Source organism: Saccostrea cucullata, unplaced genomic scaffold, assembly GCF_032062105.1.
Source record: "Saccostrea cucullata isolate Sc308-1 unplaced genomic scaffold, CSIRO_AGI_Scuc_v1 ctg744, whole genome shotgun sequence".
NCBI classification, from domain to species: Eukaryota; Metazoa; Mollusca; class Bivalvia; order Ostreida; family Ostreidae; genus Saccostrea; species Saccostrea cuccullata.
The window spans coordinates 90,856-113,926 of NW_026922928.1; the positions used below are offsets into that span (position 1 = coordinate 90,856).

At 33.8% G+C, this 23,071-nt stretch overlaps 1 long non-coding RNA gene across 1 annotated transcript in view; it reads left to right on the top strand.

Annotated features, from left to right (window-relative positions):
- The first annotated feature begins 627 nt into the window (after positions 1-627).
- The window catches only part of LOC134262812 (uncharacterized), a 46,691-nt gene continuing 24,247 nt past the window's right edge, over positions 628-23,071 (top strand). Inside the window, exon 1 of the long non-coding RNA XR_009991113.1 lies at positions 628-760. This is a non-coding gene — a long non-coding RNA (uncharacterized LOC134262812). The remainder of the gene's footprint in view (positions 761-23,071) is intronic.

Sequence of the window (23,071 nt, forward strand, 5' to 3'; positions counted from 1 at the left end):
CATTTAATTTGATCTCTTTTGTAGAAAATAATAATTTTCAAATGAATTAGTCTATTTTTTCCTACAATATTTTTAAAACGTTTTATCAATAATAATATACACATTTATTACTATAAATGTAGGCCTAATGTAAAGATCCATTTTCTGTATAAACAATATTAAATTCTCAAAATAAAAAAAAGTGCCGTCTTGACCACTCTCAAGTGCCGTTTTGCATATTTCCTAAGTGCCGTTTTCACCAAGTGCCGTTTTGACTTGTACCCATTAATTTTACCAACAGCAACTTTTGTCTACCAATGGCAGAACTGTGAACGCACCCAATAATAGATCGAAACCACTCGTGTCGTAACCACGCGGGCCGAACACGGAATCGGAACGTAACCACCCGACACCTTCCTTTATAGGGTAACGTCAACTTTCCTTTTACAAAGGTCTATATACACACACATGCCTGAGAACATTGAACAATGTATTGTTTAGAGAAATATCATCAATATTGTAGCTTATATCACTATTAGGCCTAATTGTTTGAGACACTTGAACATGTTAAAAAGAATTAAATAATGTGAGTTTGATTATAGCGTAGTAATGCGATGATTCATACACCACGTGTTTATGCTTTTATAAACGATTACCACCGAACAATCCCGAAGAGTTTCTGAATCATTGAATTTTCAGCCATCTTGAATTTTAACAAGGTGCCCGTCTGGTGAAGGAGAGAGAAAAAGAACTCGTTTAGCTCTAATCTTTCAGAATCTTGGTATGTAAACAATCGTTAAGTATAAGTATGAGATTTTTAATGCTTGGGTTTTTGAAATATTTAGAAAGCTAATAATAATTGTCTTAAAAGCCGGTGAAAAAAAAATCACATTGGCAAGGGGTGTGGTGTGTGCCTTCTCTGGTTTGTTTTTTGTGCAGTGAATCGGCATAGAATAAGGGTTCTTTTTATTCTATTGGAAAAAATTGAAAATAGCCTCTCCAAATGGATAAAATCAACCTCTCCAGTGAAATTTTGGAGAAAAAAATCCCCGATGTTAAAAAAGTGTGTATAAAAAAAGATCATCATTCCATACATACAGGTCCAGAACAATACCCCGATAAAGGTATACTCGCTTCTCATTATATCGCGGGTTCCATTGTATCGCGGTATAATCCAAAAATTCAGATACATAGCTGACATCCTTTCTGTTAAAATACTATCTCATTGTCGTTCAAATGTAAACTTTTGTGATGATTAAAAAGTATAGAACATGCGTCGGTAAATTTTTTATTCAAATAAAACGTAATTTTACGGATTTCAGTTTCCGTTTTTATCATATTTAGATCATTGATTTTATAACCTAGTAAAAGCCATAATAAAGTTCATGTTTCGAAAGTCTTAAGTTTGTATAATTGTTTTTTTTTTAATGTAGAATTACATCGTAAATATAAAAATAAAAATTGAAGTCCATGTCAGCCACAAGTTTCCATGGTTTCCTATACCGCGATACTATGAGACTCTCCAATTTATTAGGTAAATAAGACTTCCCGTTTTAAAAATAGACAACAAATTAAACAATGCAAACTTGAGAAATAATTTGACACTAAAAAGTTAGGCCATAGATTGGTTTATTGATTGTATTTGATGAAAGTTAAAGTAAAAAAATTGGAATAACACTTTTTATGCAAAAGGATTAAGTACCGCGATATAACGAGACACCAGTATATCGTCTCGTATCCTATTTTCGACCGTATTGTATTTTCGACCTATTTTTATTGCTTCCAGTCAGATACCGTATGGTAGAACATTATTTTCAGTTTACACTTGGAAAAATACCTTTGAAGCACAATATTGAAATGAATGGGCACATTTTATCTGTTGATTAATCAAAGCCATAATCGGTTAATTAGAGAGATTTTTTTGACATTTTTCTTTAAGATCTCAAGGAGACGCATGAATATTGAATGTGGATCAAACATTCTTTTTTCTTACAGATTTTTACTGAAAAATGCAACGTAATTTCATTGATTTTTTGTGGAAATGCACAGATACTAACAGATGGCTTCAACCAACGAATAAATGTATTTGCAACCATAATATGCAACTTGTTCAATGTTTTTTTGAAAGACAGACAATCGCATTTTTATTGTTTGGAATATCCAATGGATATTTATAGCCATTACTGATTGGGCGTCAATACTATTTTTAGGTCGAAAACACAAGACGCTAATATTTTTGTAAGGAAAACTGCACCCTCTCCATATTATGGCATATAAATAAAATAAACACAAAACTGCAATATGGGTTATATCATTTTATTTACAGACACATATGCTAACATTTTAAGCCCATATTTTCTAAGATTCTATAAAGTTTGCAATAAATTAATAATTAACATCTAAATAGGTCGAAAATACAATACGCCAGGATATATAGCTTGATAAAGCTATATAGCTTTATCAAGGTATTTAAAATACCTTGATCAAGGTATTTTATGTAATGGAAATTCAAAAAAAATTCTTTAAAAATTAATTACTGAAAGTTGAGTTCTGAGTTGTCAGTAAATTCACCCATGACCATGCATGTAAAGTACTCAAACACAAACAGATCAGTATAGAAATGTGTTGTGTGAGGAGACGTTATTTTATGCTTTCTTTTTGATACCAGAGTGTTTTTCATGCACGAGTAGACACACTGACAAAAACTCAGAACTCGACTTTCAGTATTTAATTTTTAAAGAATTTTTTTGAATTTTCATTGCATAAAATACCTTGATCAAGGTATTTTAAATACTTTGATAAAGCTATATAGCTTAACAGGGCTTTCAAAAAGATTTGAACCAGGTGGTACTTTATCAAAAATAGGAGGTACCACTTGGCGAACGCCGAAGGCGTGAGCCTGCTAGGGTGGTCCGGGGGCATGCCCCCTCGGAAAAATTTTGAAATTTAGAAGCCACCAGACAGCATTTCCTGGTTTCTAGACACATAGAAGTATGCTGCTATCAGTGTTATTTTTATGCCATGTTTCAAAGTTTATTTTTGGTCAATACACATTACGTGTGAAGTTTAGCACTGGATGGGTGGAATTACATAGAAAAATTAGTTATTTGAGCAAAGTAACAATAAGATTTAGGTAAAACTTCAAAGTTCTATGCTATATTTGTTTATATAAATTTGTTCAAAAAAATTTGGCAAGGTTTGAGTTGTAAGTGTTATGTTTTAAATATAAAAAAAATTATTGAGTCACGAAAGGAAATGCCATGGAAATTCAAAATTTAAATTTACTAAAAGAGAAATGAAATTGTATTTGCATTAAATTAAATTCATTTCTGTTCTACAGTAAAGTGCAGATTTAAAAAAAAAAATTAGAAGAAGCACTACATGATGCATAGCATGTACCAATAAATTCAGCATATTTTTCATGCACTGGTACATGTACATGTAAAATAATATACATGTGTAAATTAGACAAAGATTTAGATTTAGATATGACTCCCTCACTTTACTGGATATGGTTACAATATTTGGAAGAAAGTAAACGTCCGCAAGGTCCTTCTCTTGACCACTAGAAAACTGCTGAATCAAAGAATTAAATGTGTGGCAAAAGAAATAGTTTCTGTTTTATGTCCTTTTGTTTCATCCGAAAGTTGCAGATATTTAAGACTGTAAGTAATTTATAACGTCAGCTGTGGATTTTGACACTTAAATTTGAAGAGTTGAGGCTATTAAAGTGTACAGAGGTGGTCAAAGAACTATCTACTGTTCATGTCGGTCTCTCTATCGGTCAATTGTATTGAAGACTTTCCGCGGTCTAGTTCCTTGCATCTTAAAATCTTTTGTGAAACTCATTACCATGGCTTTAAATTGACACTATCATTTCTGACACCTGGATTCTTATTTTTTTATTTTTTTGGCTGTATTTATTTAAAGATATTCATAGTCATTTAGCTTTTGTGAAAATCAGTGATGGTGGAATTTGATATCGAAATCTACTTTCGTTTTCGACAAGATCTACAAGACGCATTACGCAATGTTATCTCTTTTGTTTCATTTATTCAAACGCTTTAATGATCTTCTTGACTAACCAATCAAAAACGTTATTAGATACCATTACGGACTAAGAATAATACAAAGCTACGTAACCACAACTTTTGTAAAAGTAGGGCCTATCGTATTTTCATGCGATTTTGTTTTCTCCACTGAATATTTTGGCCGGTACCATAAATGAATCCAACCGGGTAAAAGTACCGGGTACCGGCAGATTTTGAAAGGCCTGGCTTAATCAAGCTATGTACCTTTATCGGGGTATTGTGCTGGACCTGACATAGACATAAAGACTGTCACCATTTTATCTAGGGGTGGGATGATACACAGATCTTACGATTCGTATCTCGATATATTAGCACGATACGATACGTATCTCGATATTATAATAAATTATAAAATTATTTTTAAAAAGTATTTTATTTCATTTTCTGTCTTGACATTAAATCAACTGCTACATGATAAATTATAAAACTATTCAAAAGAATAAGTATTTCATTTCACTTTTTAGCTCACCTGATCCGAAGGTTCAAGTGTGCTTTTCTGATCACATTTTGTCCGGCGTTCGTCTGTCCGTCTGTCTGTCCGTAAACTTTTCACATTTTCGACTTCTTCTCAAGAACCGCTGGGCCAATTTCAACCAAACTTGCCACAAAGCATCCTTTGGTGAAGGGGGTTCAAGTTTGTTCAGATGAAGGGCCACGCCCTCATTCAAGGGGAGATAATTGAGAATTAGTGAAAATTTGGTGGTATGTTTTAAAAATCTTCTTCTCAAGAACCACTGTGCCAGGAAAGATGAAACTTATGGGGAAACATCCTCAGGTAGTGTAGATTCAAGTTTGTTCAAATCATGTCCCCCGGGGGTAGGATGGGGCCAGAATGGCCGACCAAAGTTTTACATAGAAATATGTAGGAAAATTCTTTAAAAATCTTCTTCTCAAGAATGACAAAGCCATAATTCATCATATTTATATGGAAGCATGCTCAAGTAGTGTAGATTCAAGTTTGTTCAAATCATGACCCCCCGGGGTAGGGCGGGGCCAAAATGGCTGACCAAAGTTTTAAAGATATATATAGGAAAGTTCTTTAAAAATCATTTTCTAAAAAATAGCAAATCCATGATTGGTCATGGGACTACTTTTGGATTTAAACTTTACAATAAAAAGCCATTTTCTACTTTTTCCTACCCTTAGTGCTCAGGTGAGCGATGTGGCCCATGGGCCTCTTGTTATGTCTTGACATTAAATCAACAAATTATTCTTAGACTATATAAAATCATGTGTGCTTTGAAATTTAACTTGAGGTTCATCAATTTCATTGACTAAAACTTTACAAAAACAATAATACATGTACATATTATTGTTACGAAATTTCTATTTACAAGTTGTTTACAAACAGTTGTTTAGTTCATCAAAGAACACTGACTAAAATTTCATTAAAAAAACATCACATTTACATTATAATCAATTGCTGAAAGTCCGTAGGCTAGTTGAGATTACAAAAATGCACGAGATGGACTAACAATTTATAATATCAAATGTTCTGGAAACGATACCATCGTTTTCACATGGTAAAATTATTTTGATGAACCATTAATGGGAAAAGAAAATTATTTCACTACTCATCTCCACTCGCGGTGCTGTGTGTATAGCATGCTTTACATACTGAACTTTTATTGTCCAATCCTCCGAGGCTGCTTAAAAGTGAAAACGTTTTACCCCTAATCAATGACTTATTAGTTCTACAGTATGTTTTTAATATCATTATCATCTCTTCGCTTTGTACAAGCCGCCATTTTCCAAGAACAGGTTACCTTCATTTTCAATTTTTGGATAGGTCGTTCGTGTATAGTTTACCGATATTTGAATGCTTGTATCGTAAACCGTATCTTAGAGGAAAATATCGATATGTATCGGTGTATCGGTATATCGTCCCACCCCTAATTTTATCATTTAGTATTATTATTTCCTTTCAAATGGAGAAGTTAATTTCCATAGCATTCCATGTTACCTATCCAATCTTTACCAGTCTGTTTACATATTCTTCATTATACTTTTGAGTTAAAGGAAGTTCCCATTAAGGACGTTCCACAAGACTTGTCACAGTATATCCCTGAGTACCCAAACTTGGTCAACATAAGCGGAAAACACCCCACGTTTCTCGTCAAATTATGTTTTGATTTGTGTCTAATATGCTACACACAGTATCCAAAAACCATCAGTCCTACCGGCAAAACTGATAGAAAATCGAAATGTCCGATGAAGTTCGCTACAGTACCAGTCCATGTGACCGATTTTGTTAAGGGCCTAGCTGTTCTGATTAATTTATTGTACTCTGATCTATTGCGATGTCTTCATAAATGAAAATTTTCAATGCAGCATGCTGCTATACCTCGTAAATATCCATAATCTTATTCATTTTGCAATTCTACTTGACTTAATTATTTACTTACAAAAAGATCGTTTTTTCCTAATCCCAATTTTCTCCATTCCTCTGTTAATGGTAAACACATGCAGTATATATAGGTCATGGAGTGCAATGTCCACTGAGAAAACGTGAAGATAATTTCAATTTATCTTTATTTTGAATTTCTATCATAACTTCTATTTATGTTTAAATGAACAATTGATAATGTTCATAATATGATGTGCCTAGTTTGCCAATTATTGTAATTGTGTTTTTGCCAATAAATATTTGTATTTGTAGATCTATCTATATTGCAAGTGAGAATTAAACTTTTATTCATAAAAAAGAATAGTAGTAACCTAAGAAATTAGCTTTTTCAAGAATAATTTTTTTTTCATATTAGTTGTTTCTTTCCCCCAACATTTACTTGGGGCTAGTGATATTGCTGCCACAAGCCTTTGTGGGCTGGTGCCATGCTAGAATTCTTTATAGTTGCATAACCTTGGTATCACAATCAGTGTTGATGAGCCACGAAAAGATTTACACATTCAATGCCATTTTCTTTTGAATTACATCATGAAACATACACTGTAAATTCTAAAATTTATTCGGACTGATAGGATATGCTTCGGACTGGTAGAACGCATTAAGTCATCAATCCGAATGACTGATAGAAATATTTGGTTTTCAGATAGTAACAGGGCTCTACATTAACTTTTTCTGTCGCCTGCGGAGCAGACCGGCACTAAGGGATCACATTACCTGGCATCTGTGACTGACTGTTCTTCTATTTGCTGTCTGTCTGTCACACCTACTTTACAAAAAAGATAAAAGTGCCAAAATACAGCATATTTTTGACATTTGAGAGTAATTCTGTGCTATTTAGCATGTGTGCTGATTGTCATGTAACATAATGAAAAATACCAGCATTACAATTCACTTGACCTTTGACCTACTTGACAAAGAATACCCCAGACAATTTAATTTAACTTTTGAATTATGAGTGGCTGATGTTGATAATTAACATTTATACATGTTTATGATCTCATAATACAGTTCTTTGAAACTGTATGATATTCAGTAACCATGCACACACAAACTGATATTTAAATATTATGAAAAAACATCTGGATCCGGATCCCACAACAGGTCTTGTAGAGTCACAATTGGTGTAAAGACTTTGAAATATGTATTAATATGTAAAATAATTATTATTTATGATTATTTCAACTTATATTTAAATATTATGAAAAAACATCTGGAGCCGGATCTCACAACAGGTCGTGTAGAGTCACAATTGGTGTAAAGACTTTGAAATATGTATTAACATGTAAAATGATTAATAATTATTATTTATGATTATTTCAACTAAATTATTTATTTGAAGTTTGGGAATCATATTTTTAGGGGGGATTGACAGACTCTATTGCAGTCTTATACTATGTGTGGAGGTTTTTTGTGCATTTAAGAACTATCATGCTAGATTTTTAGCTCTACTGCTCAGAGAGCAGAAGAGCTTGCGCGATAGTAATGCATCTGTCATCCGTCCGTCTGTCTGTAAACAATTTATAAAAATGCTACTCCGCCTACAGTTTTGGTCTGATTTCATCATAACTCAGCACACAAGTAGACTATACTAAGATATATAATTCTGTGCATCAGTTTTTGATGTAAGTTTGTTCAAATCATGACCCCTGGGGGTTGGGCGGGGCCACAATGGCCTACCAAAGTTTTACATAGAAGTATATAGGAAAATTCTTTAAAAATCTTCTTCTCAAGAATAACATAGCCATGATTGGTCATATTTATATGGAAGCATCCTCAGGTAGTGTAGATTCAAGTTTATTCAAATCATGACCCCCGTGTTTGGGCGGGGCCACAATGGCCGACCTAAGTTTTACATAGAAATATATAGGAAAATTCTTTTAAAATCTCAAGATTAGCAAAGCCATGATTGATCATATTTATATGGAAGCATCCTCAGTTAATGTAAATTCTTTGTTCAAATGATGACCCCTGGGGGTTGAGCGGGGCCACAATGGCTGACCAAAGTATAACATAGAATTATACAGTAAAATTCTTTAAAAAATCTTCTCAAGAATAGCAAAGCCCTGATTGGTCATACATGTATTTATATGGAAACATTCTCAGATTCCCCCCTTGCTATACCTATCATGCCCCACTACCCCCTTCCCTTTTATGATTTTAAAACTTTAGAATCTACACTACTTAAGGATGCTTCCATATAAGTTTCAGCTTTCCTGGCCCAGTGGTTCTTGAGAAGAAGATTTTTAAAGATTTGTTCTATATATTTCTATGTAAAACTTGGATTCCCTATTGTGGCCCCGCCCTACACCCAGGGGGTCATGATTTTAAAACTTTAGAATCTACACTACTTAAGGATGCTTCCACATAAGTTTCAGCTTTCCTGGCCCAGTGGTTCTTGAGAAGAAGATTTTTAAAGATTTGTTCTACATATTTCTATGTAAAACTTGGATTCCCTATTGTGGCCCCGCCCTACCCCCGGGGGTCATGATTTTAACAATTTAATATCTACACTACCCGCTTCCACATAAGTTTCAGCTTTCCTGGCTCTGTGGTTCTTGAGAAGAAGAATTTTAAAGATTTGTTCTATATATTTCTATGTAAAACTTGGATTCCCTATTTTGGCCCCGCCCTACCCCGGGGGTCATGATTTTAACAATTTAATATCAACACTACCCAAGGATGCTTCCACATAAGTTTCAGCTTTCCTGGCCCTGTGGTTCTTGAGAAGAAGATTTTTTAGTGACCCCACACCATTTTTGTCTTTTCTTGATTATCTCCCCTTGTAAGGGGACTTGGCCCTTCATTTTAACAATTTGAACTCCTCTTTACCCAAGGATGCTTTGTACCAAGTTTGGTTAAAATTGGCCCATTGGTTTTTGAGAAGAAGTCGAAAATGTGAAAAGTTTACAGACAGGCGGACAGACAGACGGACGCCGGACAAAATGTGATCAGAAAAGCTCACTTGAGCTTTCAGCTCAGGTGAGCTAAAAACCCTTTAAAGGTTAGAATAAAATTGCCTAAAATTTTTCTAGTCATTTGACTCATGCAAATGAAATAGATAATGTCCAAGATTTTATTTTAACTTATAATTCACTTTAAAATATATAGATATTTATTTTATGAACTAACTTATAATGGAAATCCTTGTTATGTTCCCCAAACGAAGTTGGGGAACATATTGTTTTTACTCTGTTTCTTATTATTATGTTCCCCAAACGAAGTTGGGTAACATATTGTTTTTACTCTGTTTCTTACTATTATTATTTTTCTTCCTGGGACAATTTTGTCTGCGAGTGATCTTGTAAACTACACATCCAACTTAGGTGAAACCTTTTTAGGGTCAATAGACATGTTATGTAGATTTGCGGAACGAAGGTCATTTTGCGCGCACGTGCTTGCAAGAGCGCGCACGTGCAACACGTGAAATGATCAATGTAATGGATATTGCCGTAATTTTCCTATTTTTTGATGAAATGTTTTGAAACTCATAACGTAAAGATATATTAGTAGTATAAACAAGATGACATGGTCAAAATAGCAAGATCTCAGGCACATGCACGTGTGCTTCGCTCTGATTGGCTGAAATTAAAGTCTCAATATCTTTCTTGTTTTCTGTCATAATCCTTTAAAATTTTGAACATAGTCATACATTATGGAGATCTACAGTTTGAATTATAAGAATTATCATGAAAGCACGTGCGTGCACGTGTGCTGCAATCTGATTGGCTGAAGTTTTAAATTTCTATAACTTTCTTCGTTCTCAACAAAACGGGGTGAAATTTAAAATATGAATAGGTATAAAGGAATCCTACATTATGCTACTATTAAAATTGAATGCAAGGACGTGCATGCACGTGCGCATACGCAAAATAAATATCATGCTTGAAAAATGGTAACATATTTTATATTTGTATTATTTTTTTTTTGATTCTCAGTATATAAAGATATGTTAATAATTTAGCCCACATGCCATGATCATTTTGCATATGTATGAACGTGCGCCCGCATGCAAAAGTTATATAATATAAAGTTGATATCATTGTAACGTTTTATTCTTAAATGAAATCCTTCGATACTGAGCAAATACAAAATAAGTCTAACATGAATAAGGTACAAAGAGGGATTTGGGGAGCATTTGGGGAACATCTGTAACGGTCCCCGTTACAATTAACACTAGTTATTATTATTATTATTATTAAGGTCTTCCGTCTCAGACGGAAGACCTTATAGTGATTCAACTGTTTTTTCTTATTAAGGTCTTCCGTCTTCACGGAAGACCTTATAGTGATTCTATTGTTTCTTATTATTATTATTAAGGTCTTCCGACTTCCTTCGGAAGACCTTATTGTTTTCCGTCGGTTTCCTATTATTATTATGTTCCCCAAACGAAGTTGGGGAACATATTGTTTTTACTCTGTTTCTTATTATTATTAAGGTCTTCCGTCTTCACGGAAGACCTTATAGTGATTCTATTGTTTCTTATTATTATTATTATTATTATTATTCTTTTTTTTTAGACAAAATTTTGTGCAGGCGATTTCTCATAAACTATTCGGTGGATTTCAATGAAAATTTCAGGAATTATAGGTCATTATATGAATTTTATATAAAATTCCGTTTGTTGGAAAATTCGGTACCAATGCCAAGTTATGGGCAATTTCCTGATTTTAAAATGCAATTTTGTCTTCGAGTGTTCTCGAAAACGGCTAAAGATATTAACTGGAGACTTGTTAGAGATGATAGACCATGAGTTATAGATGTGCAATTTTGACTTCGTTTGCGTCGTAAATACTTCCGGTCGCTACAGGAAGTGAATTCACAATGTACACTTTTTCAACTTTTTTTGTTTTTCAATATTTTTCTTTGATATAATTAATGGTAATTAAGACCCTACTGGAAAGGCCTAATATATAATTTATCTAAGAATTGATCAATCCACACACTAGATATTCGCATTTAAAAATCTGAAGCGTGTACAAGATGGCGGCGGTCTCGGTAAACTCCGCCATTAAGCAAGTCGGGTTCTAGAAGGTCAGCTGAGCGTTTAGATGAACGAAGCTTCTACCAAAAAGATTTATGAAATGTAAAGGATTCTTTGGATTGCTACATCGCAATTACGTTGCATTGAGTATACTTTTAACATGAGGTTTCCTCAAACTTCTATTGAAATCGCTTTTGTCTGCATCTAAAAGTAGAATACAACATGACTACAAGTGGAAATACGATGTCTTCAGTCTTTTATTTTGCACCAGGGAAAACTTATCCTAAACCATGGTTATAATACTTTTCAAGAAACTTGCCTGACTTAATATTCATGCACTATGTTTCTGAAGTATGACTTGACTTCTGTTTATTTTTCTTTACGCAGGCTTGTGACATATTGAATGAATAGAAAAGACAAAAATAAGAAAAAACATTTTTAAAAGATTGTTTATTAAAGGTTTTATAAATATTCTTGTAATAAATGCAAGTTATTGACATAAATAGTATCAGATTCCTTGACTGTCGGAGGACGAGTGATTTTTTTTTTTCAGTGAAACATTCCAGTCTTTTCATGAACGTGTAACTCATCTCCACTTTGGGGGTAAACAGGATACAAAATTCGTGGAAAATCTTACCGAATTCACATCTTTATTGTTACTTGGCCGTATACGAAATTATATTTGTATAATGTGATAAATATTCTCGTACTTTCTAACACTCGAAATTCTGGTTATAAGAACATACATTTCTAATTTTCATTGAAGCTATCACATCCATTAAATAAATCAAACATTTCAAAGGAATAGCGTTAAGAACTACTTGTGACGTTTGGCACAAAATACTGCATCATGACCCAACTTAGTAGTAGACAAATGGTGACAATAGTGCAGAAATATATAACATTGGCATGCCTGTATATGGAGTTGCGTGGGATAAAAAGTTGAATACATATCGAAAAAAGGAAAGAAAACTGTATCATCTGTTCGTCATTAATAGATTTTCTATCCTAAAAATTACTGTTAAAATTCAAGTAACAAATTCCGATGTGATCATCTTGACAAAAGTTTGGCAAGCTGGCTGTCATTTTACAATTCCAAACTGAATTTTTTAAAAAATGTAATATATGTTGGAATAAAAAAAAGCAATTTGCGATATTCGAATGTTAAATTTGAAGCGGGTTCCCAAAGGTGTAATGGGTACCGCAATGGATTTTCACGCTGGCGACCCGGATTTGATCCCCCGTGTGTCCAATTTTTAAAATCACTCTTTCAGTTTGATTTTACGTTGTTTTTTTTCTGAATCGGACGGAAGACCTCTCGTTGCTCGCAACGAGTTTCGTTTCTAGTTATTATTATTTTTCTTCTTCCTGGGAAAATCTTTTCCGCGAATGATCTTGTAAACTACACGTCCGACTTAGGTGAAACCTTTTTAGGGTCAGTAGGCATGTTATGTAGATTTGCGGAACGAAGGTCATTTTGCGCGCACATGCTTGCAAGAGCGCGCACGTGCAATGCGTGAAATGACCAAAATAATAGATACAGCCGTTACTTTTCTATTTTTTGATTATATGCTTTGATACTCATAATATAAGTATATATTAGTAGTATAGACGTGTTGACATGGTCAAAATAGCAAGATCTCACGCGCATGCACGTGCGCTTCGCTCTGATTGGCTGAAACTAAAGTCTCAATATCTTTCTTGTTTTTCGTCATAATCCTTTGAAATTTTGAACTTAGTCACACAATATCAAGATCTAAAGCATGATATATAATAATTTTCATGAAAGCACGTACATGCGCGTGTGCTGGCAAGAGCGCGCACGTGTAACGTGAAATTACCAAGATAATGGATGAAGCCGTAACATTTCTATTTCTTGATGGAATTTTTTGAAACTCACAATGCATGAATATAGTAGTAGTATGGACAAGATGACATGGTCAAAATTGCTAGATCTTACGCGCATGCACGTGCGCTTTGCTCTGATTGGCTGAAACTAAAGTCTCTTTGAAATTTTGAACTTTGTCACATATTATGAAGATCTACCGCATGATATAGAATTATCATGAAAGCACATAAATCCACGTGTGCTGCAATCTGATTGGCTGAAACTTTACATGCCTATATCTTTCTTGCTTCTCAACAAAAGAGGATGAAGTTTAGAATATGAATAGGTATTATGGATTCCTACATGATATTGCTATCAAAATTGAATGCAAGGAGGTGCTTGCATGCACATGCGCACACGCAATGCGTAAAATGAACAATATGTTTGAAAAACGGTAAAATTTATATTTTTATGACTTTTTATTGATTTCTGGAATATAAAGATATGTTAATGGTTTAGACAACATGTCATGATCACCTTACATGTGCATGCACGTGCGTTTGCGAACAATGCGTTAAATGACAAAAAGTTGATATCATTGTAGCTTTTAAAATTCTTTTATGAAATCCTGCGATACTAAGCATATTGAAAAAAGTTTTAAAGGAAATTTGCACAAAAAGGGAGTTGGGGGGCGTTTGGGGAACATCTGTAACGGTCCCCGTTACAATTAGAACTAGTTATTATTATTATTCTTTTTTTCATATTTATGGCGATATCTCAGCTGTGACTGTACGGATTTTAAAGATTTTTACAGGAAAGATGCATCAGCTTAATATCTCCAGACGTGTTTTTCATTTTTTCAAAATTTGCTTCCATTCGCGATTTTGGGGGAAATTTGTATTTTTTAAATGGATTTTTGTACACTACTTTTCTCGAAAGCGGCTAAAGTTATGACATTGAAACTGATGGACATAAAAGAGCATCACATGTAGATGTGCTGAACGTCCTTCATTTTTTGTCGTGCCTACTTCCGGTCGCAAACGGAAGTGAATTCAAAAAGTCTAATTTTTCAACTTTTTTTGTTTTTCAATATTTTTCTTTTGGATTTACAGGGTTTATAGAGCGTCTTCAACCATATCTATATTTGTTTTCATTTTTTTCATGCGTGCGTTTATTGCAAAGATATGCCGGAACCAAACTTTGTCTTACCGTCCCGCTAAGGGGCGTTCCTCCAATTTTTTCTTTGTTTTTGTCTTTTTTCAGTTGCAAATTACTTTTCACTCTTTTATAACGTGTGGAAGATTTTGCCGATTTTTAAAAGCTATATTTGGAGATATTTCGTGAAATACCTGGACCAATCACGATCTGTGTTGAGAAACTACTGTAAATGAACGTAAACAAAAAAAATACATTAAGAAATCTATTCCATGGGATGACAGAGCATAAATTGCAAAAGAGAAGTCGGTCGGAAGACCTGCTTGTTGCCCCAGCAACAAGAACGCATCTAGTTCTTATTATTATTATTCTTTTTTATACGCCCGTCTTAAGACGGGACGTATTATGTTATAGGCTTCATGTCCGTCTGTCTGTCCGTCTGTCCGTCCGTCCGTCTGTTAGCTTTTCTCGTGTCCGGCTCATAACTTGAATACTATAAGGCCTAGAGTTATCAAACTTTGTCAGCTGATACATCTTGGGTAGAAGGTGTGTTGCGCACAAAAAGTAGGTCGCTCTGACCTATAATTAAAAAGTTATAGCCAAATATGGAAAAATCCTGTCCGGTCCATAACTTGAAAACTATTAGACTTAGAATCATCAAACTTGGCCACTTCATGCATCTTAGGTAGAGGGTGTGTCGCGACCTATTTCAAGGTCACTGTGACCTTTAATTTAAGTGAAATTTAAAAAAAAAATGTCTTTTTTTCTCTTCATTTACACACTCCAAAAAATGTAAAAGTATTGCACTATCCTTATTAGAAAAATGTTAAATCAAGAAAAATACTTATTTTTTTTAGCATATACTTGACAGCAATCTATAACAAATGTAATGCATGTTAAAGAAATTCCACCACTCCCATGAGTTTAATTATCAAGCACTGGTCAAGAAGAATTTTGATAACAGAAAATTGCATGTCAAATTAGAGAGAGAAATTAATGAGTTTAGTGTGAGGAAGAGCATCGGTGCTATCTATATCCCTTGAGTATTCGGCCAAATGGGTAATCCTGTTGGATTAAAAATAGCTCTTGTTGGCTAGCATAAGTTTTAAAATGAATTTGATGAGAAGTAAATAAAACTAATTTGATTTTGCATAATAAACTGTTTTGATATTACATAAAATTATGAGCTTTAAAAAAACTAATTTTATGGGGGTGGGGTGGAATCAGCATGTCCATATGAATTGCATATTAAAACCTGTGTGCCATTAAATCTAACAAAAAAAAATCATTGAGGTTTTATATGTTTTAAATATGCTTTATGGTAGATAGTGCAGATCCAATAATCTCTTGGGAGTAATGAGTAGACAAGCATCCAGTTAAAGATTAATTAATGTGTTCAATGTAGCAAGGCTATAGCTGTCTCAATTATTTCTTCAGAGCATTATCTTAACTGACCATGTATCCTTTGGGAATTAGACAGAAGAACTGTTGGTCATTTTATATTTGATGGCCAGCCTTTCATTTTCAAAATTAATTAGGTATAGATTAAGTTGTTAAGCCTAATTTGATATTGTTTAATATGATAGGCATTTGGCAAGGTCTAACACAACCAGTATAGAAATCTATGAATGATGCAATACATGTATATGTTGTAATTAATGCCTACACCACAGGAGATGGATAAACAAATTTTTTAAGGAGTTGAAAAATCATGGAAATCTAAAATCAAAGTTGACATGATTTTCTTGCACTTTTCATTGTTTAAGATAATTGTAATTTTTTGACGGGCGTATCATGCTGTGGCGTGGCACTTTATTTGACAAAATTTTGTGCAGGCGATTTCTCGAAAACTATTCAGCGGTTTTTAATGAAACTTTCACAAAGTATGTGTCATTATATGAAGTTGTTACTTCCGAAGAGAAATTTGGAAAATTCACTTCTGGTGCCAAGTTATGGACAATTTCCTGATTTTAAAATGCAATTTTGTCGCCCCTTTTTATCGAAAATGGCTAAAGATATGAACTGGAGACTTATTGGAGACGATAGTTTGTCTCTTTGTGGTTTGCGGAATCACCTTCTCGTGCGTCGTCAGTACTTCCGGTCGTTACGAGATGCAAATTAAAAAAAATCGTATTTTCTAACTTTTTTGTTTTTCAGTATTTTTCATTTATTTTTGGTATGTTAATAGAAGTCTTCCTTATAATGCTTACTATATAATTTGTTCGAATGTTGATAAATCTAAACTCTAGATATAAGCATTCAAAAATCTGAAGCGGGTCCAAAATGGCGGCTGTCTCTGACAACGCCGACATTTCGTAATAGCGGCTTACGGAGGCAGCCGAGCGTTTGCTTGAAAGAAAGTAACATAAGGATAAATGAAATGTTAAGGAATACTTGGATTGTCACGTCGTAGTTTTGTTGCAGTTCTGTGTCAAACTAACGTCTTCTGTAATTGGTAAAAGACTAAGTGTGCAAAGGAAATTCGACACTTAATATCTTTTGTGCACCATGGTAAAACAGATCTTTAATCATGCTTATAAGTAATGCTTTCTCAAAAAAGAATATCAATTAATATTTTAAGTATAAATCTTAACCACTGTTTTTCCTATGCACACTTGTGTCATATTAAACTAATAAATAAGACAAAAATAACATGTTTTTTTTAAAAGATCGCTTCATGGAGTTTATTTTAGCATTCTTGTCTCAGAGTTATTGAGCAAGAATGATATCTGATTCCATTGTATGAATCCGTTGTAGAACGAGCCATGTTTTTCGGCGAAACATTTCAACATTTGTCGACTAATTAATCGGCATAGTTCACTTTGGGGATACAAAGGAAATTGAAAAAAGTTTAAAAATTCATAACTGTTTCACCGCTTTAGTGTTAAATGCATGTATACAATATGGAATTTGTAAAATGTGTTAAATATACTTTCTAAACCTTGAATAGACTATAAGAACGTTCTTTTTTTAACTTCATTGAAGCTATCACACCTATTTAATAGAACATTCCAAAGAAAAGGCACAAAGATTAACTCCTGCCATTTATCGCTGAATTTTGAATAGTGACCAGCCTTTCATAATTTTAAGACAGAAGCACTCTTTTGTACATATATACAAGTAGATTTAGAGTAGAGGTCGCGATGGCATAGTATTTAGTGCGTTGGAGTTTCATGCTGGCGACTTGTGTTCAACTCCCCTTGTGTGCAAATCTTTTTCAATTTTTCTGCTCGATTTAACGTTTTCCTTCAGGAATCGGACGGAAGACCTCTCGTTGCTTGCAACGAGTTTCATATCTTAGTTATTTTTTTTTTTTCCCAAATCTTGTCGGCAAGATTTCTCAGAGATGGCTGGACGGATTTTTCTGAAATTTTCAGGGATGATAGAGAATAAAAATACCTCGAGACGTTTTCTTCATTTTTTCGAAATTCACTTCCGGTCGTCAGATATGTCCGATTTCCGCTTTTTTCAAAAATATTTAATCCGAGCGAGATCTCAGAAACGGTAAGAGATTAAGGCACCAAACTTACAGGGATGATAGATCTTGATAAGTAGGCAAATCCATTTGGGTTAAGATTGTCGGCCGTCACTTCCGGTCGTCACAGGAAGTGTTCATAAATATCGAAAATTTCAACTTTTCTTTTTTGAAACTTTTTTTGCATCACATTATAGCATCTTACTTGTAGTGTTGAAATATGTCAGTCCCACCGGAAACAAAAACGGCAACTTCCGGTTATAAGAGAAAAACTACATAATTTGAGTATTTTTTTTTCCCCATAAATATTTTTTATAGATGAAGTATTTGGATTGATTTTTGGATATGTTATTCAGACTGCAAATGACTACAGTAACGTCAAAAATCTTTTTAAAATTCTTTTCCGGTCGCGTGATTTCCTGTCCTCAAAATGAGAAGTTATCATAGCTAGATCTCGTAAACGGTAAGAGATTAAGACACCAAACTTATAGGAATGGTAGATCTTGATAAGTATGCAAAACTGTCGGGAATAAGAGTGTCAGCCGTCACTTCCGGTCGTCACAGGAAGTGATCAAAGAAATCGAAAATTTCAATCTTTCTTTCATGAAACTTTTTTGCATTGCATTATAGCATCTTATTTGTAATTTTCAAATATTTCAGTCTCACTGAAAAGAAACACAACAACTTCCGGTTATAAGAGAGAAAAACTACATAATTTGAGTATTTTTCTTTCCCATAAATACTTTTTATAGATAAAGTATTTGTAATGATTTTTGTATGTTATGATTTCCTGTCCTCAAAATTAGAAATTATCATAGCTAGATTTTAAGACACCAAACTTATATAGATAAGTAGACAAAGTATCACTTCCGGTTGTAATGATTAAATTATAGCATTTTATTTGTAGTTTCAAAATAGTCCAATCCCACTGGAGACAAAAACAACTTATTCAGAGTGCATATGTCTACAGTAAAGTCAAATATCTTTTTAAAATCCACTTCCGGTCGCGTGATTTCCTTGTCAAAATTAGAAATTATCATAGCTAGATCTCGTAAACGGTAAGAGATAAGACACCAAACTTATAGGGGTGGTAGATCTTGATGATAACAAATCCATTTGGGTTAAGATTGTCCGCCGTCACTTCCGGTTGTCACAGGAAGTGATTGAATAAATAAAAAAAATTATCTTTTCTTTATGGAATCTTTCTTAGTAATAAATTATACAGTTTTGATCTGATTTCAGTATAACTTGACACACAAGTAGACTACACTAAGATATATAATTCTGTGTATCGGTTTTTGATTTCGATGAACGGTGTTGCCATGGTTACTAAAAATAGAAATTTTTGTGAAAATCATTCAAAATGCTATCCTCCTACAGTATTATGGTCTGATTGCAATATAACTTTGGCACACAAGTAGACTACACTAAGATACATAATTCTGTATATCGGTTTTTGATTTCGATGAACGGTGTTGCAGTTGTTACTAAAAATAGAAAAATTTGTGAAAATCATTCAAAATGCTACTCCTCCTACAGTTTTGGTCTGATTTCATTATAACTTGGCACACAAGTAGACTACACTAAGATACATTATTCTGTGTATCGGTTTTTGATTTCAATGAACGGTGTTGCCGTTGTTACTAAAAATAGAAATTTTTGTGAAAATCATTCAAAATGCTACTCCTCCTACAGTTTTGGTCTGATTTCCATATAACTTGGCACACAAGTAGACTACACTAAGATACGTAATTATTTATATAGGTTTTTGATTTCAAAGAACGGTGTTGCCGTTGTTACTAAAAATAGAAATTTCTGTGAAAAACATTCAAAATGCTACTCCTCCTACAGTTTTGGTCTGATTTCAATATAACTTGGCACACAAGTAGACTACACTAAGATACATAATTATTTATATAGGTTTTTGTTTCACTGAATGGTGTTGCTGTTGTTACTTAAAAAAGAAATTTCTTTGAAATACATTTAAAATGCTACTCCTCCTACAGTTTTGGTCTGATTTCAATATAACTTGGCACACAAGTTGACTACACTAAGATACATAATTCTGTATATCGGTTTTTGTCATTACTCTATTTATTGCTTTTGTAAAGTTTTATATCCCAACTGCTGCTTTTTACAGTTTCTTTATTTAATACAACTTGGCACCAGTAGAGCTTCAGTCTTGACACATAATTATTTATATAGGTTTTTGGGAAAATCTTTTCCTGTTGTTACGTAAACTACACATTTGATCAAGGTGAAACCTTTTTAGGGTCACTAGGCATGTTATGTAGATTTGCGGAACGAAGGTCATTTTGCACGCACGTGCTTGCAAGAGCGCGCACGTGCAACATGTGAAATGACTAATATAATGGATACAGCCGTAACTTTTCTATCTTTTGATGAAATGTTTTGAAACCCATAATATAAGGATATATAAGTAGTATAGACAAGATGACATGGTCAAAAACGCAAGATCTCACGCGCATGCACGTGCGCTTCGCTCTGATTGGCTGAAACTAAAGTCTCCATATCTTTCTTGTTTTTCGACAGAATACTCTGAAATTTTGAACTTAGTCATACACTGGGGAGATCTACATCCTGATATATAAGAATTATCATGAAAGCATGTGCATGCACGTGTGCTTCCAAGAGCGCGCACGTGCAACACGAGAAATGTCCAATATAATTGATATAGACGTAACTTTATAATTTTTTATGAAATGCTTTGAAACTCATAATATAAGGATATATTAGAAGCATAGACAAGAGGTCATGGTCAAAATAGCAAGATCTCGCGCCCATGCACGTGCGCTTCTCTCTGATTGGTTGAAACTAAAGTCTTAATATCTTTCTAGTTTTTCGAAAGAATCCTTTGAAATTTTCAACATGCTTATACATTATGAAGATCTACAGCATGATATATAAGAATAAGCATGAAAGCATGCGCATGCATGTGTGTTGCAATCTGATTGGCTGAAACTTTGAATGCCTATAACTTTCTTAGTTTTCAACAAAACGGGATGAAATTTAGAGTATGATTAGGTATAATTGATTCCTACATTATGGTACTATCAAAATTGAATGCACGAACATGCATGCATGCACGTGCGCCCGCAAAATACGCAAAATGACCAATATATTTAAGAAACAGTAGCATGTATATCTTAAACATTTTTTTTATTGATTCTTACAAAATATAGATATGTTAATGGTTTAAAAAACATGCCATGATCATCTTGCATGTGCATGCACGTGATTGCGCGTACAATGCATTAAATGACATTTAGTTGATATCATTGTAGCTTTTATAATTCTTTGATGAAATCCGTCAATACTGATCATATTTTAAAAATGTCTTACAGGAATTAGGCACAAAAGGGAGTTGGGGAGCGTTTGGGGAACATCTGTAACGGTCCCCGTTACAATTAGCACTAGTTTAATAATGAAAATAAGTTCCCCAACCCAATCTACGTATGACCTACTTATAGATCTCTATTCCATGACAGAGGAAATTCGAATTAGAAATAAATGATCATGACAGGGTTGTTGCAGATTAAAATTAAGCATGCATTGCTGCTAAATGGATTAAATAAAGGATGTATGTGTGGGATATTATACATTTATTGCATGATAGTGAGAGAAATACGAAGACTTATTCAGCCAAGAAAAATCATATTCCCCGAGGGCTTCGCCCTAGAAGAATATGATATTTCTTGGCTGAATAAGTCTTCATATTTCCCGAACATTCATGCAATGAATTGTTTATTATACCGAAACAAGCAAAACCTTTGAAATAAACATAAACTTTCAAATTCGGCACCGCTCTCAAATTCACTTTCATTTTTAACAAAAAATTACTAAAACTCTTTGGTCAACACATTATCATCAATTTTGTGACGTAAACCACGTTATTGTGACGTCTACTATACTCTCGGGAGTTTTCTTTAAACGAACGAAATGTTTTTGCGGGATAATGCACTAAGTATCCGAAGAAGTGAAATATGATGAAAAGCATGCCGACGGCCGGGAAATATGAAGTTTTACGGCCCGATCACGTGATAACTTAGAACCAATCAGATAACACGTTGTTTAAAATATTTACAATGAGGTATAATAATAGGTCTTATATACGAGAAAACACGTGTTTGGGAAATTATTACGTACAAAATTGGGAAAATCTAACACTTTGCGCCATTGGGAATGGGCTGAATTCGGTCCAAATTTGAGGGGAGTGACTGCCCTGACCAAAAACTAGTAGAGCTAACTACATCAAAAATGTGAACCTGCTCCATAAACTTTAATCTGGTCATTCCTTTGCTGAAATTGCAGCATCTGAAACTGAGACCAGTACAATGAAACACAATAGATGCATCCTCCATGAATGTGTAATCAATATAGGGAATAGAAGTACTTAAAGGAAAACTGTGTCAAACAAGCTGTGTTTGTGAAACACTGATGCCAACATAGCGATGGTTAAACTTTCTCAAATGCAGGTTAAATATATTGGTACCTAAAATAAGGTTTTTCCACAAGAAATACAAATATGAAATATACAAGAGGCCAATGGGACATATCGCTCACCTGAGCACTGTGGCTAGTGCAGAAATTAGTATATCATTGAAAAGTTTGAAAACTGCATCACCCAAGTTACTCAGGTGAGCGATGTGGCCCATGGGCCTCTTGTTTTTGTTAGAAAATTAATATTTTAGGTGTTTCAGCGATTCAAAGTTTAAATTTCTCAATATGCATATTTTGATTGCCGATGTTGCGCGCCATCGCCATTCTGACGTCATATGTGTTAGTCCTGGTCAAGTGAAGTACTTATTGTGTTTACAAAACGGCTTAATGGCTTCTTCTATAAACCCTACTAGAAATTAAATAAATGATAATTGGTTAATTATAGGCATTTTAAAAGTCCGGCATACACATCATGCACTAAGTGTTGTGAAGTTCGTAATGGCGCACAATGCCATTGAAGATCGAAGTGTCCTTTCTATCAAATGATGTGTCATTTGAACAGATAGAAGATACGCAAGATCTGTTTATGTATAATTTATTAAAATAACGAAGAACGAAAACGTGTAACGACCATTTTTATAATTATTTTAGAAGTCAAACGTTAATAATTCGATCTACCAAAAGAAGTCGAAAA